This window comes from Benincasa hispida, chromosome 4, assembly GCF_027475165.1.
Source record: "Benincasa hispida cultivar pf3 chromosome 4, pf3_genome.v1.1, whole genome shotgun sequence".
Classification (NCBI taxonomy): Eukaryota; Viridiplantae; Streptophyta; class Magnoliopsida; order Cucurbitales; family Cucurbitaceae; genus Benincasa; species Benincasa hispida.
In genome coordinates this window covers 12,932,385-12,948,087 of record NC_143481.1, presented here as the reverse complement: position 1 = coordinate 12,948,087, position 15,703 = coordinate 12,932,385, and positions in this window count along the sequence as shown.

Below are 15,703 nucleotides of genomic sequence, written 5' to 3'. Positions count from 1 at the left end.
ACGATCTTCGTGACAATCACATCACCACGATGCACAATCTCTCGAATCAAATGATACTTCTGTTCTATGTGCTTGCCTCTTCGATGACTCCCAGGTTCCTTAGATTTTGCCACAGCCTCGCTGTTATCACAATAGAGTGTGATAGACAAAGACATATTTGGAACAACTTCCAAATTGGTAGGGAACTTACTAAGCAAAACAACCTATTTAGTAGCTTCACAAGCAGCTACGTATTCGACTTCCATAGTGGAGTCCGCGATGCATCCTTGTTTGATGCTTCGCCATACTACAGCTCCTCCATTCAGAGTGAACACTGACTCTAATGTCGATTTCCGAGAATCTTTATCAGTCTGAAAGTTAGAGTCTGTGTATCCTATAAGGATAAAATCCTTATCTTCATACACGAGCATATAATCTCTCGTTCTCCAAAGATACTTGAGAATCCTTTTGACTGTCGTTCAGTGATCTAATCCTGGATTGGGCTGATATCAACTGACAATCCCTACTGTATAGAAAATGTCAGGTCTAGTACACAACATTGCATACATAAGGCTACCAATAGCCGATGCATAGGGAATCTGTCTCATTTTCTCAACCTCTTGAGGTGTCTTAGGACCTTGTTCCTTAGACAAAACAATTCCATGCCTAAAAGATAATAAACCTCTCTTGGAATTCCGCATCGAGTACCTGATCAACATCTTGTCAATGTACAATGTTTGAGACAAGGCCAACCTTTTGTTCTTACGATCCCTAATGATTTGGATCCCTAGAACAAACTGCGCCTCTCCCAAATCCTTCATTTAGAATTGGGCGGCTAGCCATTTCTTAATGTCAGTCAGAAAACCTACATTATTCCCAATGAGTAGGATGTCATCCACATACAGCACAAGGAAAGCTATTGAGTTGTTGCTGATTTTCTTGTTAACACAAGGCTCATCAACATTTTGATCAAAGTCATATGATTTGATCTCACTATCAAATTTTATATTCTATTAAGCTTGTTTCTAGATGCTTGTTTTAGTCCATAAATGGACCTATTAAGCTTGCAAACTTTTTACTCTTGATCTTGCTTAATGAATCCCTTTGGTCGAGCCATGTAGATGGTCTCCTCAAGATTACCATTCAAAAAGCCAGTCTTGACGTCCATGTGCCATATTTCATAATCATAAAATGTGGCTATGGATAGGAGCATTCTGATAGAATTCAACATGACAACGGGTGAGAAAGTTTCTTCATAGTCCACTCTCCTGACCTGGGTATAACCCTTTGCCAATGGTCTAGCCTTAAAGGTCTGCACTTTTCCATCTACACCTCTTTTCCTCTTGTAGGTCCATTTTCAACCTATAGGTTTTATCCCATCAGGTTGATCCACAAGTTCCCAGACGGAATTGAAGTACATAGACTCCATTTCCTGATTCATGGATTTAATCCACTCATCTTTGTTAACATCCTCCATTGCTTGCTTATAAGACAATGGATCCTCAACTCCATCATCAGATATGTGTTTTGGGCTTCAGTTAAACCCATGTAGCGTTCAGCTGGGTTCACAACCCTCCCACTATGTCAAGGCAGTCTCAACTCTTGAGATGGTTGACTAGATGAACTGACATCAACAACTCTTGTTGATCTATCAGCCTGTTCAACAACTCTTGTTGATCTATCAGCTTGTTCAACAACTCTTGTTGAACTCTCAGTAGTCTCATTAGAAATCTCATTTAAAATAAGCTTACTTCATGGCTTATGATCCCTTATGTGGTCTTCTTCTAAGAAGATAACGATACAAACACCTTATTCTCACTTGGATCATGAAGAATCCACCCCTCGTTTCTTTTGGGTAGCCTACAAATAGGAAAAATTTCAAACGAGGTTCCAACTTTTTAGGGTTAGTCACAAGCACGTAGGCTGGACATCCCCAAATCCTGAAGTGGTGTAAACTACCTTTACGACCTCTCCACAACTCAAATGGCATTTCAGAAACACTCTTTGAGGGAATATTGTTCAAAATGTAAACTGCAGTCTCTACTGCATATCCCCAAAACGAGTCTAGAAGATGAGCATAACTCATCATAGACCTAACCATGTCCAATAAGGTTCTGTTTCTCCTTTCTGATAGATCATTCTGTTGAGATGTACCTGGGGCTGAGAGTTGGGACGTGATTCCATGTTCTATCATATAGTTATGGAACTCTAAGTCTATATACTCGCCACCACGATCAGGTCGTAGTATTTTTTATCTTTTTACCTAACAAGTTTTCAACTTCAGTCTTATACTCCTTGAACTTTTCAAGAGCGTTAGACTTATGTTGCATTAGGTATAGATACCCATATCTAGAATAATCATCTATGAAATAGATGAAATATTCATATCCACCTCGAGCTCTTACACTCTTCAGACCACAGAGTCTGAATGTATAAGCTCCAAGGTTTTCTTGGCTCTATAACCTTTTCTAGTAAAATGTCGTTTGGTCACTTTGCCTTCAAGGCAAGATTCACATATTGGAAAAAAGTTTTCTTCTAAACCATTTAGAAGTTCATATTTTACCAATTTCTCAATCCTATTGAGATTAATGTGACATAACCTTAGATGCCAAAGATGGGCATTTTCTTTAGGAGAAACTCTTGGTCTTTTCACAGTTGTTGCTGTTTTGAGCATTTTAATATTAAGCAAGGCTTTTATGACTAACAATCTTAGTACATACAAGTTATTTTGTATTGAACCAAAACCAATCTCTATACCATTCTTAAAAATAAACACTTTATTCTCAGGAAAGGAGATGGAATAACTTTGTTCAATCAAACAAGAAACTGAGATTAAATTCCTCTTGATATGAGGAACGATATAAACGTTATCCAGTAACAGATAGCGTTTCTTGTCCAAAAATAACTTAAGCCTGCCTACAGCAACAACTGAAATGGCCTCATCAGTACCAACTTTAAGAGTAAACTCTTTAGCTTCTAACTTTTTCCAGGAATTAAATCCTTGATAGAAAGAACATACGTGGTTAGTAGCACTTGAATCAAGTATGCAGACAGAATCATCATTCTCTACCAAGCACGTCTCCAAGACAAATAAATCACATTTATCATCTCTGAACTTCTTCCTTTTATGGAGAGTAGTGGGATCGGTATCAGAACTTATTCTCGTCGATGAACTTCATCAGAGTCAGCAACAATTGCTTTCTTTGTTAGTCCCTTGACATTCAAGAAGGACTAATGATTATCTTGGGAACTGACACCATTGGTTTCATTATCATTAATCCCATTTTACTCAAAAAGTGAGAACTTACGTTCAAACAATTCTTGCAACGAGTCCATGATCTTACGTGCAATGGTCATGTTCTCAACCCTTTTGGCTAATGCAACAGGTATGCTTGCCAAATGTGAAGTCAGGCCATCGAATTAGCCTTCATTCACACCTTATATGCACTACGAATATTTCGTGGTACATTAGGGTTTGGGACTTGAGGACACTCCTCAAACATGACAAAAACGAGGTCGTTTGTCACAAAATATGTTTTAATAGACTCTTTCCAACGTATGCAATCGATCAAAGTAGAAAAGGCAACTAACGAAAAATCAAGCATTAACATGTTAGTGGAGAAACAAACATATTGATCTACATTAGATTTTAACAAATACTCTTTAAAAATAAATCCAATCAAGTTTAGCAAAATCTAAATGAACCTAGTAACACATCTAGTTTTGCAATGACGCTTCAGTGGTTTAGGACAACAGCCACCGAAGGGTAGTCAATTTATCCCTCCTTTGAATTGAGACACTCTCAACCAATCATTACACCAGAACAACTCTTGTTTCTATAACGACTAGCCATCATTAATTTGGTCAAGAATTCATTAACTTGCTTAACAACTTCCCATAAGTGTAACCCTTCATTTTAGATCCTAGAGTCCGCCCCAAGTAGCCAATCAGAGGGAAAAAATCGATTGGAGCAAAAACTAAAGCGACCCTATCCATTTCTGGAGTTCTCCTTGATATTGACCAATTGCACAAACCATCCGAAGGGGGGACGCTCCCAGGGCGCCTCGAGGATGTGCAAGAAGGTCTCGATGCAAACCAATGAAGGGGACCACATGACATGTTGACACACATTCTTCTCCCACCTACTATAAATACTCTCTCTATTCACCTTGATATTGACCCATGCAAACACCATCCAAAGGAGGACGCTCCCAGGGTGCCACGAGGCCAAGCATGAATCTCACGATGTGAACATTAAGGGAGAAACGTGAGTGAAATTGACATATCATATATATCTTTTCCTCCCACTGAGTATTTTAATAACCTAGGGTTTAGTTTACTTAGAAAAACACGGCTAATTATTTTTACTAAGTGACTATTTAGGTTTGCCAAAAAGTAACTTTTACTTTGAAAAATTAAACAACTTTTGATCAACATTCATTAAACTCTTTAACGAACATATAATCAACTGTTGCATGGTTGTAGAAAATTTATCTAATTCACCTTTCCACGTAGGTTCTAGGTAGGGGTATTCCGTTTGCTGCAACTTAAATACCCCAGCCTAGTTAGAACCCGCCTTAGACAAAAGGTTCCTTATAGATAGATTTATTACAAATTTAATCTTTTATGGAAATCAATTTAGTCCTATTAAACCGATTTAAAAGATTAAACTTAGGTATCTAATCTCATTAGAATCATGATCTTAGGTCTATCTCAATCAAATTTTAAAACTCTTTTAAAACATGATTAAAGCCTAAGTTTGCATGCAACTCTTTCTTATTGATTTTAATTCTAATTTCATTAATTATAACACTTATAAAAATGAAACAATTAAAATCAACCACAATGCAAAGCTAGACATCCATAAAAGCTATAAACCTAAGTGTCATGCTCCATGCATTGTTCATTCATTACTACTTTATATAACTCTTATATAACAAAGTAATGAACCAAGCATACATGCTTTCATACACCCTTATACTATAACAATTATAATATAAAGATGATGCATAGATATGCTTAATGCATGCATATATTATAACTCTTATATTATATGATGCATGAGCATGCTTTAAGGTAATTTAATCATGCAAACTTCCATATTATAACTCTTATAATATAAAGACGATGCATGAATAAAATGCATAACCTAAGTTTGGTTTTAAATCTATATGTCATACATTATGACATATATGTAGGATTGTATCAACAGTAGTGGAAGCACAAGGATCATCTAAGAACTCAAATTTACTAATTTTGGCAAAACATAAAGCATGCTTTTGCAGAAACAAGTGAGTTTCAAGACATACCTCGTGTAGAACTTCTTCAAAGCTCATTCACCAACTGCAATCTTCTCCAAATCTTGTTGTAGACCACCTTAAGATCTTCCCCACTATTCTCTTGGTGCTCTAGATTGAGTTATGGGACTCAAAATTGGCTTGAATTAAGAGTAGAAGGAGAAATGCTCACTGCAGAAAACTAGCTGAAGAACTCTTTCTTCAAACCAATTTTTCTCTCAAAATCTCTATAGATTGCATGCCCGATTTTCACTCCAATCTTTTCATTATATTGCAGATCAACATGCAAAGAAAATAGTTGCAGCTCATGCTTGGAGAAGACAAGGTCAAAATAATGCCATTTGAGTGAGCTACTTAGGTGATGGATAATGGAAAAACCTTTTTTTCCATTTAGTGTGTTTTTGGTTTTTACTTTTTCAATTTTATCTAAAAATCAAAATTTGATTTTATAAAATCTATTTTAATTTTAAAAAATGAAATTTTTTTAATTAATTTCATAAATTAATTATTAAATAAAATTTAATTAATTTAATATCAAATATTAAATTAATTTTAACACATATCTATCTTTATCTATTTAAATCATATTTAAATATATATATATTCTCCCATTCCATTTAATTCTTAAACTAAACATATAATTATATCTCATATAATTACTAATTCCATTAATTCTAATTTGAATGTTTCAGATTAACTTATCACACTATTCTAGAGCTAGTCCGGTACGAGCTAGTAGGGGGACCTCGTGGACCTACAGATCATGGGCTCCAACGATCCGAGATTAATTGGCTATACTCATTAGACCAAATTAATCTCCATTCGTTAACTAATGGGTCAATTCACTAAAGGTCATAGTTGCACTCTCCTCACTGTAGATATATTATGTCCACATGATTTAACCATAATCAGCCCGTCGACCCTTCACAGGTTGTTCGTAATAACAGTTGGGTCAAATATCTGTTTTACCCCTGAGATTACGTTTTATTCCTCAAGTCTCTACTGATCCTCTAATGAACAACTGGTTTGTGATCTAATCACTAAACCGAACTCTCTCAGCCCAGTGAGAGGGTGGGGCCCCTTGTTCAAGACCTGGATTCAGTACTTGAGAGAACAACCTTTCTCCTATCCCTAAATCGGGTAGGCGTGAACTGCATCTTGCACCCTATGTCCCCATCTATCTATCCGATCTTACCCCTGAAATGGGAGTCTTATTGAGCCGGCATTGTTGAACCAACCCTCAACTATGCAAATCTAAGAGCAATCCCGAATAAACAGGAGTTCATAGTTAGCTCAGGATTAAGATAGAGTTACCTAGGTCATCTAGGTAAAATAGCCCGTCTTAAATAGAAACAGCGTTATAAAGTAATAGTGACTTATTTTTTGGTCCTGATCTTATGAAACTCATTGCATAGAACGCCCCAACTTCTCATGTCATAACATGTACGAATTAAGATCACATCATATGTAGCACTTTACAACTCTTTGTAACAACTACAGAATAGGCCGCATCCAATAGTGTTATCAGAATAAGATACCCAACCTCATTCATATACCATAGATCATTTTGACTATTTACTCGAACCTGATCCACTCTTATGTCTCCACATAAAGTTCAAGTACTCATACAATAGTCATGAGTTTTAGTTTATTGGTTTTAAACTTTCATACAATTTATGAAATCAATAACAAGTATATTGATTATAGAAGATGTTTATTATTTTACAAACTGCGAGTTTTTAGGACATAAAACCCAACAATACTCCCACTTGGACTAAAACTCCAGTGGATCAATATATACAAGTTTATACAATGTTGAGTTTACATGGAGAGAATAAAATGTACAAATACAATAAATTAGGGCATTACAATACCTACAAATTCTCCCACTTGCCCTAGTGATACAAAACTCGTAGACCTAGTCCTACTAGGTGACCCTCAAACATTTTAGCCAAGAGAGCCTTCGTAAATGGATTAGCTAAGTTGTTTTGGGAAGCAATCTGGGTGATGATGACGTCTCCTCTGTGTACAATCTCCCTGATAAGATGGTACTTTCGTTCAATATGCTTTCCCCTTTTATGGCTTCGTGGTTCATTTGAATTTGCAATTGCTCCACTGTTGTCACAATAGAGAGTGACAGGCAGGTGCATATTCAGAACTACTTCCAGATCTGTCAAGAACTTTCTGAGCCATACTGCTTCTTTTGCTGCTTCGCTTGCAACTACATACTCAGCTTTCATTGTGGAGTCCGCAATACAACTCTGTTTGATGCTCCTCCACACAATTGCTTTTCCATTTAGAGTAAATACTGCTCCTCCTCGAATCAATATCGGTCTGAAAGTTAGAATCAGTGTATCTAGTAAGGATCAGATCCTTAACACCATACACGAGCATATAATCTCTCGTTCTCCGCAGATACTTGAGAATGTTTTTAACAACAGTCCAATGGTCATGACCAGGATTGGACTGAAATCTACCGACAATTCCTACGGCATAGCATATATTGGGATGAGTACACAACATTGAATACATCAAACTCCCAACTGTAGATGCATATGGAATTCGATTCATCTTCTCAACCTTTTGAGGTGTCTTAGGACTCTGTTCCTTAGACAAGTGAATTTCATGCCTGAAAGGTAAAGATCCTTTATTGGAATTTTGCATTTTATACCTAGACAACATCTTGTCTATATAAGATGCTTGAGATAAAGCTAATGTTCTGTTCTTGCGATTCCAAGAACATACTGTGCTTCTCCCAAATCTTTCATTTGGAATTGTGAAGCTAGCCATCTCTTAACGTCAACTAGATATTCTACCTCATTCCCAATCAGTATAATATCATCAACATACAATGCCAGAAAAGCGACAGTTTTGTTGACGATCTTCTTGTATACACAAGGTTTGTCATCATTTTGTTCAAAGCCATAAGATTTGAGTGCAGCTTCTGATAATGGGCAGAAATGCACGTTATTACAATGCTAAGTTATTAAACAATGAAGGTTTGCATTGATAAAATATGTTAGATTGCGTCCAAAAAGCATTAAGTTTATAACATTGCGGTCGCATGCATTCATCGCATTGAAACAGTTAGTTTTGTATTTTTATGCAGAATATGCGTTGACACAAAGCGAAAAGCACGATCACAAGAAATCAATGGTCGAGTGCAGCATTACCACAAGGCTTTGCGGTGATTTGTGCTCGTAAACATCTGCTCAAGAATGATTGCTGCATAGAGCCGGCGCAACTTGGTGGGCGCATCTGGGTAAAAGACATAATTAATCACGATGGGACAGAAAGCTGATGACGGTCGAATTCGAATTAAGTTGACAAGCCGCTAACGATAACAAAGTCCACTCAGCTTTTCGGTGACAAATATTCAGTGCATCAGTCAGAGAATTAAAACCATCCCATCTGTGCAATCATAAGAGAGAAGCCGCCTTTCACCCCGAGGCTCTATAAATATCGAAGGCATCCTTCAGAAAAGGGGTTCAGTAGTTCAACGAGTTCAGCAAGTTTTTGTTCATAGTTTAGCCTTGTTCTTAGATTTTCTTTTATTTTAAGGCGGAAACGAGAGAAGGAGGTTGTACCAATATATCGTTCCGGTGAGCTCAGGAGAGTGCCAGAAGCATCAAGATCAGAGAGAGAGCCAGCTCCTGCGGAAGTAGGAATATCTTTTGAACCGAATAGAGTTGCCAGTGTAAAAGTCTTGGACAGTAAGGGATTGCTACCAGGCTCTCTACCTTTCTCTTCCATTGTTATTTTGTATTCAAACTCATTTATAGAAATGGAATTTACTTCTCTATATTTATTCACTCTCTGTTTATTATGCATGAGTAGCTAAATCTATTGAATAGGTTGAGAAGCACTTAGCTAGCATAACTGGGGATCTTCATTCTATGCGATTATCTTGTATTATGTATGCTTCATTCATCCATTAGAGATACTCGAGAGAAGATCTAGGCTTGGAAAAGTTAGGTTAGAATCTAGGCTCGGGAGAGTCAGATTAGAACGCATCATCAAGAGATAGGAGCTTAGGAATAAACACTGTTTGCTATTAACGCATCATATGCATTCTAGAGATAGGATATGATTGTGTGCGGTCATTTTGTCTTTGTGTGCATCTTGCATCATCGCATAGGAAAAGAGTAGAGACTTAGGAATAAGCTCTATGGACACTTTTGCATTCAACACATGCGTCTTAGACTTGGGAGCACCGCATTTGCATTGGAAAATGACTTGCTGTGCATGAGTGTAGCATGATCGCATAGTCTGACACATTCCCAGGTAACGCTAGTTAAAGACCTTCTCAACTCGTTTATCCGCATACTCAGTGCATCTATCACATAATCAAACTTTTCTCAAATCCACCGCATTTATTTATTTCATTACCACAACCAACAACACCAAACAACTATTTGAGTTACCAGTTACCACAAATTTTTGTGAAAAATTATCACCGCATATTGTTTAACGTGGTCCCTGAGTTTGACCCTGGAATTACTAGAAAATTTAGTGGGGTTTTGATAACTTGTATAACTTATAGAAATACAAGTTATTTATACTGCTTTATTTAGATATTGCGGCCAAAAGAAAGGAAAGTTGCGTCAATTGTATAGAAATTAGTTAAGAATTGCAAGAATTATAAATTGTCGTCAATACAACCACTAACACCATTGCGATGGTAGAAAAGAATATTTCAAGTTTGTTTTGTAGGAAATCAAGTCACCGTATGCGTTCATGGCTCAAGATAAAAAGAACAACGCATCTACGTCGCATTGCGCCCATCATTCAGGAATGAATAGACGATCAACGCAATGACGGCGCATGCGATAATCGATCAAGAGCTAAGCGATCAACGCAACTTCAACCACATGCGGTAATAAAAAACAACACCGCATGCGGGCAAACGATCGTAAATGCAAAAGAGCAACGCAATTGCGGAGGATCCTGACATGTGTACAGCTGACCGTTGTGCATTTCTGACGTGATTGATCGCGTAACAGAAGGAATATTCATTCCACCATTTCCGAAGCTGCTATAACAATAAAGTGGGGTCCACACTGCAGAGAGTCAAAGCTGAGCCTATAAATAGCCTCTGAAATTCTATGAGAAGATATACTTGATACGGGCATATTTTGATATTTGTATATTAAAAGAGAGACTGGTCTGAGTGCTAATCGAAGAAGATCCGGGAAGATTTGAGAGACAAGGCCGAGAGGTAAGTCTCAGGGCAAATCCTTTCTATCCCCGCCGTGAAGCTCTATACCAAGGTCACTCCTACCGGACGAGCAAGCCTGAGAGGGAAGCTCTTTCTTCCATTCACTCCATTCACCGACAAGCACATCCACCGTCCAGATCTGTGTCAAGACGTTGGCACTCTTATGTATTTGTTTCTATCTCTTATCATCAATTGTATTCATCTTCTTAACCTATCATTCACACCATGTATCAGACGCTAAATATTAGTATTGAATGTCATGATCATTTTCATCTTCATCTTTTTGTCTATTTCCTTACCTCCATTTTCTCCATGATGTTTTCTTAATCCCTTGGTAATTAGAATGAATTAAGTAAATTAATTTGTGCTAAAGAAAAAAAGATGTTTAGCTAAAGCATGCTAAACAACATCTTCACCTGTGAGAGTAGAAGTGAAGATGCAATTCTGCCTATCGAGAGAAGGTTAGAAGAATGCGTTAAGTAAAGCGAGAAGTAAATCCAGAGATGGAAGCAACCTTGCGTTCATCCCTATTTCACCACAGAGATATGGGTTCACAGTCGATCACCGAGAGGTGTATGTCAAGGGAAAGCGGAACCGTAGTTATATCTTTAACGCAATTAATGAACTTGCGATGTTTATATTAATTACCCTTTCTATCATTATTTCATACATAAAGACTTGCCACCGCATAACACGACCCTTTGTATAGTCTTCGCAGTCAGTCTCAATCTCAGTATCATGTATCAGTATCCTATATCTTGTATCATGTTAGCTTAGGTTTACTTTTATGCACTTTTATTGTATTACCGCAACTTTCTTTACCGCAATTTTAAATACATGTATAAACCAATCTTTTATTAATTAAAAAACCCCTGGTCGCATATATCACGAATGTAACGCATTAATTATGCAATCCCTGTGTTCGACCTCGGATCACTCTGAGAAACTTGCGGTAAAATTATACTTGGTTTCAACGAAAGGAAAATTGTGACAACGTATAACTTACTACAAGCATTCCATTAATAACGCATACATCTAGAAGTAGTATCACATATCATCGCAGCATCAAATTTTATGTCATCAAGTTTATGGCGCCGTTGCCGGGAATTGGTAACGGTTATTGTTGAGTATGTTTGTGATATTTGGCAGGACAGATCTCTTTGTACTGGCTGCTCATCGCGGAGAGCAGTTTAACAGTTTATGAGTACTAGGACTGAACCAGAATTCGAAGCTGACCCAAAGATCGAATGTACATTTCGCGCAAGGGCATGCCCGAATCGAGCGAGGCGATTGAAAACAGCTAACATGGCAGATAATAATGACAATGCGGCTCCCGCAAGAAATCAAGGGGCAGAACGACCAGCGCAAGATCCAGTTTTCCTTGCTGTTGACCGCAACATTCCCATAAGGAACTATGCGGTGCCCAATCTGTACGATTTTTCACCTGGGATTTCAAGGCCGATGGTCGAGGAGAACGCGAGATTCAAAATCAAGCCGGTCATGCTTCAAATGATCCAGAACGCAATGCAATTTGGGGGTCTGCAAGGTGAAGACCCACATGCCCCCCTGACCAGCTTTGTCGAGATGTGCGGCAACTTCTTAATACCTAGCGTTACCCCTAAGGGTATTAGACTATATCTCTTCCCTTACACCTTGAAGTATGAAGCCAAGAGGTGGGCTCACTCGCTAGAGCCAAATGAGATTACTTCATGGGATCAGCTGGTTGAGCGGTTCATGAAGAAATTCTTCCCTCCAATTTTCAACGCAAGGCGACGGAAGGATGTGCTGAACTTCGAACAAATGGACAATGAGACCCTGAGCACCGTCTGGGTGCCATTCAGAAGACTGGTGAAGAACCGCCCGCATATTGGGATACTCGATTGCGTCCTGTTGGAGACATTCTATAATGGCCTGAACAGATCAACGCAGGTTGTTGCTGACGCCTCCGCAGTAGGAGGTTTTATGGATAAGACGTATATTGAGGCCAAGGTCATCATTGACCGCATCTCACGGAACATGGATGACTGGATCGATGATGGGTATGGAGGAAAATGGCCGCAGTAACCTCAATCCTCCAATCGATGGCAATCAATCAAGGAGCCATCTCCCAACAAACAATGCAACCCACTGCGTCGGCTCAAGTGGCCGTAATTAGTTGCGTTAATGGCGGAGGGGCCCATGCGGCAGACATGTGCCCATCGAACGTCCAGTAAGTATGTGCCATCCAGAACAACCCCTTTAGCAACACATATAATCCTGGTTGGAGAAACCATCATAACTTTGGTTGGGGAGGGAACCCTAACCAAGGAGGGCCAAGCAACCATCAGGGTGGCAATTCAAGGAATCGGGGAAACCCTCCTCCTTTTCACCACAATTCTAATCACGGTCAACAAAGGCAATCGCACAACCAACAACCCTCATCTTCAAACACCTCTGGAAGCTCATTGGAGCCCCTGCTCAAGCAGTACATGGATAAAAATGATGTGGTGATGCAGGCGCAGACGTCTTCAATTAGAAATTTGGAGATTCAAGTAGGGCAGCTGGCTTCTGAACTTAGAAATAGAGCACCTGGAACATTGCCCAGCAACTCTGAAGCCCCTGGATCTCATGGAAAGGAGAATTGTCCTTGAAGACATTGGGCAGGCAAGCTGGACCGCCTGCAGAAGTGTGGATTGCGTCCATCAAAAGAAACTATCTTCTGGTCCATATCTCAATTCTATGTTTACATACTTTCTTTTAAATTCTTGTCTTTAATGATTTATGAACTTTTTCATTTACTGCTTTATTCAATTTGTCTTTCAATGCTTTATGAATTTATGATTCATTTAATTCTCTTGCATTTATTTCTGTACACTCTTTAATTTCTTTAACTTTTTTGTCATAAATGCGTTATTCTTAAACTGGTGAATGATTGATCAATAAGAAGAAATTATTACCGCAATGTCCGTGTGACTTGTGTTGATGAAAAAAATATAATAAAAATAAAAACAAAATTTTAATAATAAAACAATCAACATCCGATATGCATTGCGTTAATGGGTGCATTTTGTACAACAAGATACACTTTGCGTTCATCCAACTCAAATGCATTGCATTAAGAACTGTGTTGCGCTCGTATGTGTTCTTTGCCCGTCCTTAGCAAAAATGCACTATGATGATGTAGTGATGCACTGGTAGAAATACCGCACGCCCGATCCTCCAGAAATGTGTTTAGTTAAGGGGTGTGTTGCGAGGATACATGCGTTGTTGTCCGTCCTCTGCAAAGATGCATTTGCGTTGATGAATTCATTGCGTAAATTCTTTACCTTGCGCCCATTCGAATAAAACTCCAAAGAAAATTCTTTTTGCAAACTAAGTAGTCTAATTGCTTCAGCTTCTAAGGATATGATGAATTTGCAGCTGAAAGGATGTACGACTCTGCAACTTCATAAATGTGATAAGTGCGAATGATAGGCTTTTTTAGTAGCTCGAGGCCTGTCACCGCAGAATCTGCATTGGGCCCATCAAGGTTAAACCTATAAAAGCGAGTTTCTTCGTCTTAGGCTGTTTACTCACTTCATTCTGCAAAAAGAAACCCTAGCTCTTGCATACCGAGGTTTCTTCTTCCCAGAACCCTTAACGATTTTTCCAGTTTCCTTTCACTCAAGCATCCATGGCAGACCAAACTTCCCAGCCTTTCGCTTCACCTTCAACACCTTCATCAGCCCAACTTTCCATGTGAGAGGCAGCATTTCTTGTTGCCAGTCGCCGTCTCGCTGCCCAACCACACACCGTTCCTTAAATCGCTAGAAGACTCAGCGAAACCCTCTTAGCAGCCAGGCCAGTCCTATTCAAAATGGGGCAAAGTTCTGAAAGCATCCCACTCCCAACATTAGCAGTCTCAACTGAAAGTGAGAAGAAGAGGCAAGATGACAAAGAGGTGTTTGGGAGCATTCTGAGTAACCTAGAGAAAGGAGGAGGATTACCCGAGTCTGGGGTTGTGAACCAACCACTACTTACGGAGGAGGTGACGGTGGAAGAGACAGAGGAAGTGGTGGAAGAGGAGACAAGGAGAAGTACTCTGGCCATAATGGATCCTGAGGAAACTACGCAAGTAAAATCCTATGAAGGACCCATCAGAGTCACGTTGGAGGAAGTTGCGGCAGAGATGCAACCAGAGGTGGTTGAGGAGAACAAGAAGAAAAAGAAGAGCAAAGGAAAGAAGGTTGGAGAAGATGAACCATCCCATCATCACAAAGCAGAGAAGAAAATCAAAGAGAAGAAGGATGAAGAAGATGAGGAGCCAATCTAAGGAAGAGGAAAGAGAGGGGAGAAAGGAAAGAGAGCAGGCGTGAAGAAAGGCGCCTGAAGAAGGAAGAAGATAGGAAAAAGAGGGCTGCAAGCCCAGAGCTGGACGGTGAATCCACCTCCGTAAGGGAGGACAAGGGGGAATCAACACAACCTGAAACAACGCAAATGGTTGCGACAGAAGAAGGAGAAGAAGGAGATGTTACCCCATTGATGGAACGCCGCAAGGGTCAACCGTTGGCCCTCCAATTTTGATTGACGCATTAGAAGAGCAGAAGAGGAGGAGAAAAGAGAAAGAGAGAAGAAGAAAAAAATGGCACGGGCACAACTCATCATCGCAGAGGGTAGTCGAAAGAAAAGACTATAAGATGTGGAGGTGCACCACAATAATGAAAAATCGAGAATCGAGGAGATAAGAAGGCTCGAAGAGGAACAACGCCTTTTGCTGGCCTCCGAGCAGTTTGAGAGAGAGTTTGAAATAGAAGAGAGGGAAGAGGCAGAAGAAGAAAAGAAAAAGAAGGCAGAAGAAGAGGAAATGCAGAAGGAAGAGAAGGAGAAGAAGCGCCAAGCAAACATGCAGTGCTTAAGGAAGAAGAAAGGAAAAGAACTTGCTGAACGGGAAAAGGAGGACAACGCAAGGCGTGAAAAAAGAAACAAAGGCAGCAATCCCACCTTGCGTTGGCCAAAGGAAAAGGCAAAGCAGTCGCAGAGAGTAGCAAACCCGCGTTGGCAAAGATGCGTCCATCAAGAAAGAAGGAGAACGATGACTTACTGATGGAGATGGGCTTTTTCCCTATCCAAATTCCACTACCAGACCTGATTACGAGTGTGATCGTAGAACATGGATGGGACACATTTTGCCAGTGCCCAGCCATTGTTATTCCAGAGGTAGTGAGGGACTTCTACCATGGATGGCTGCATG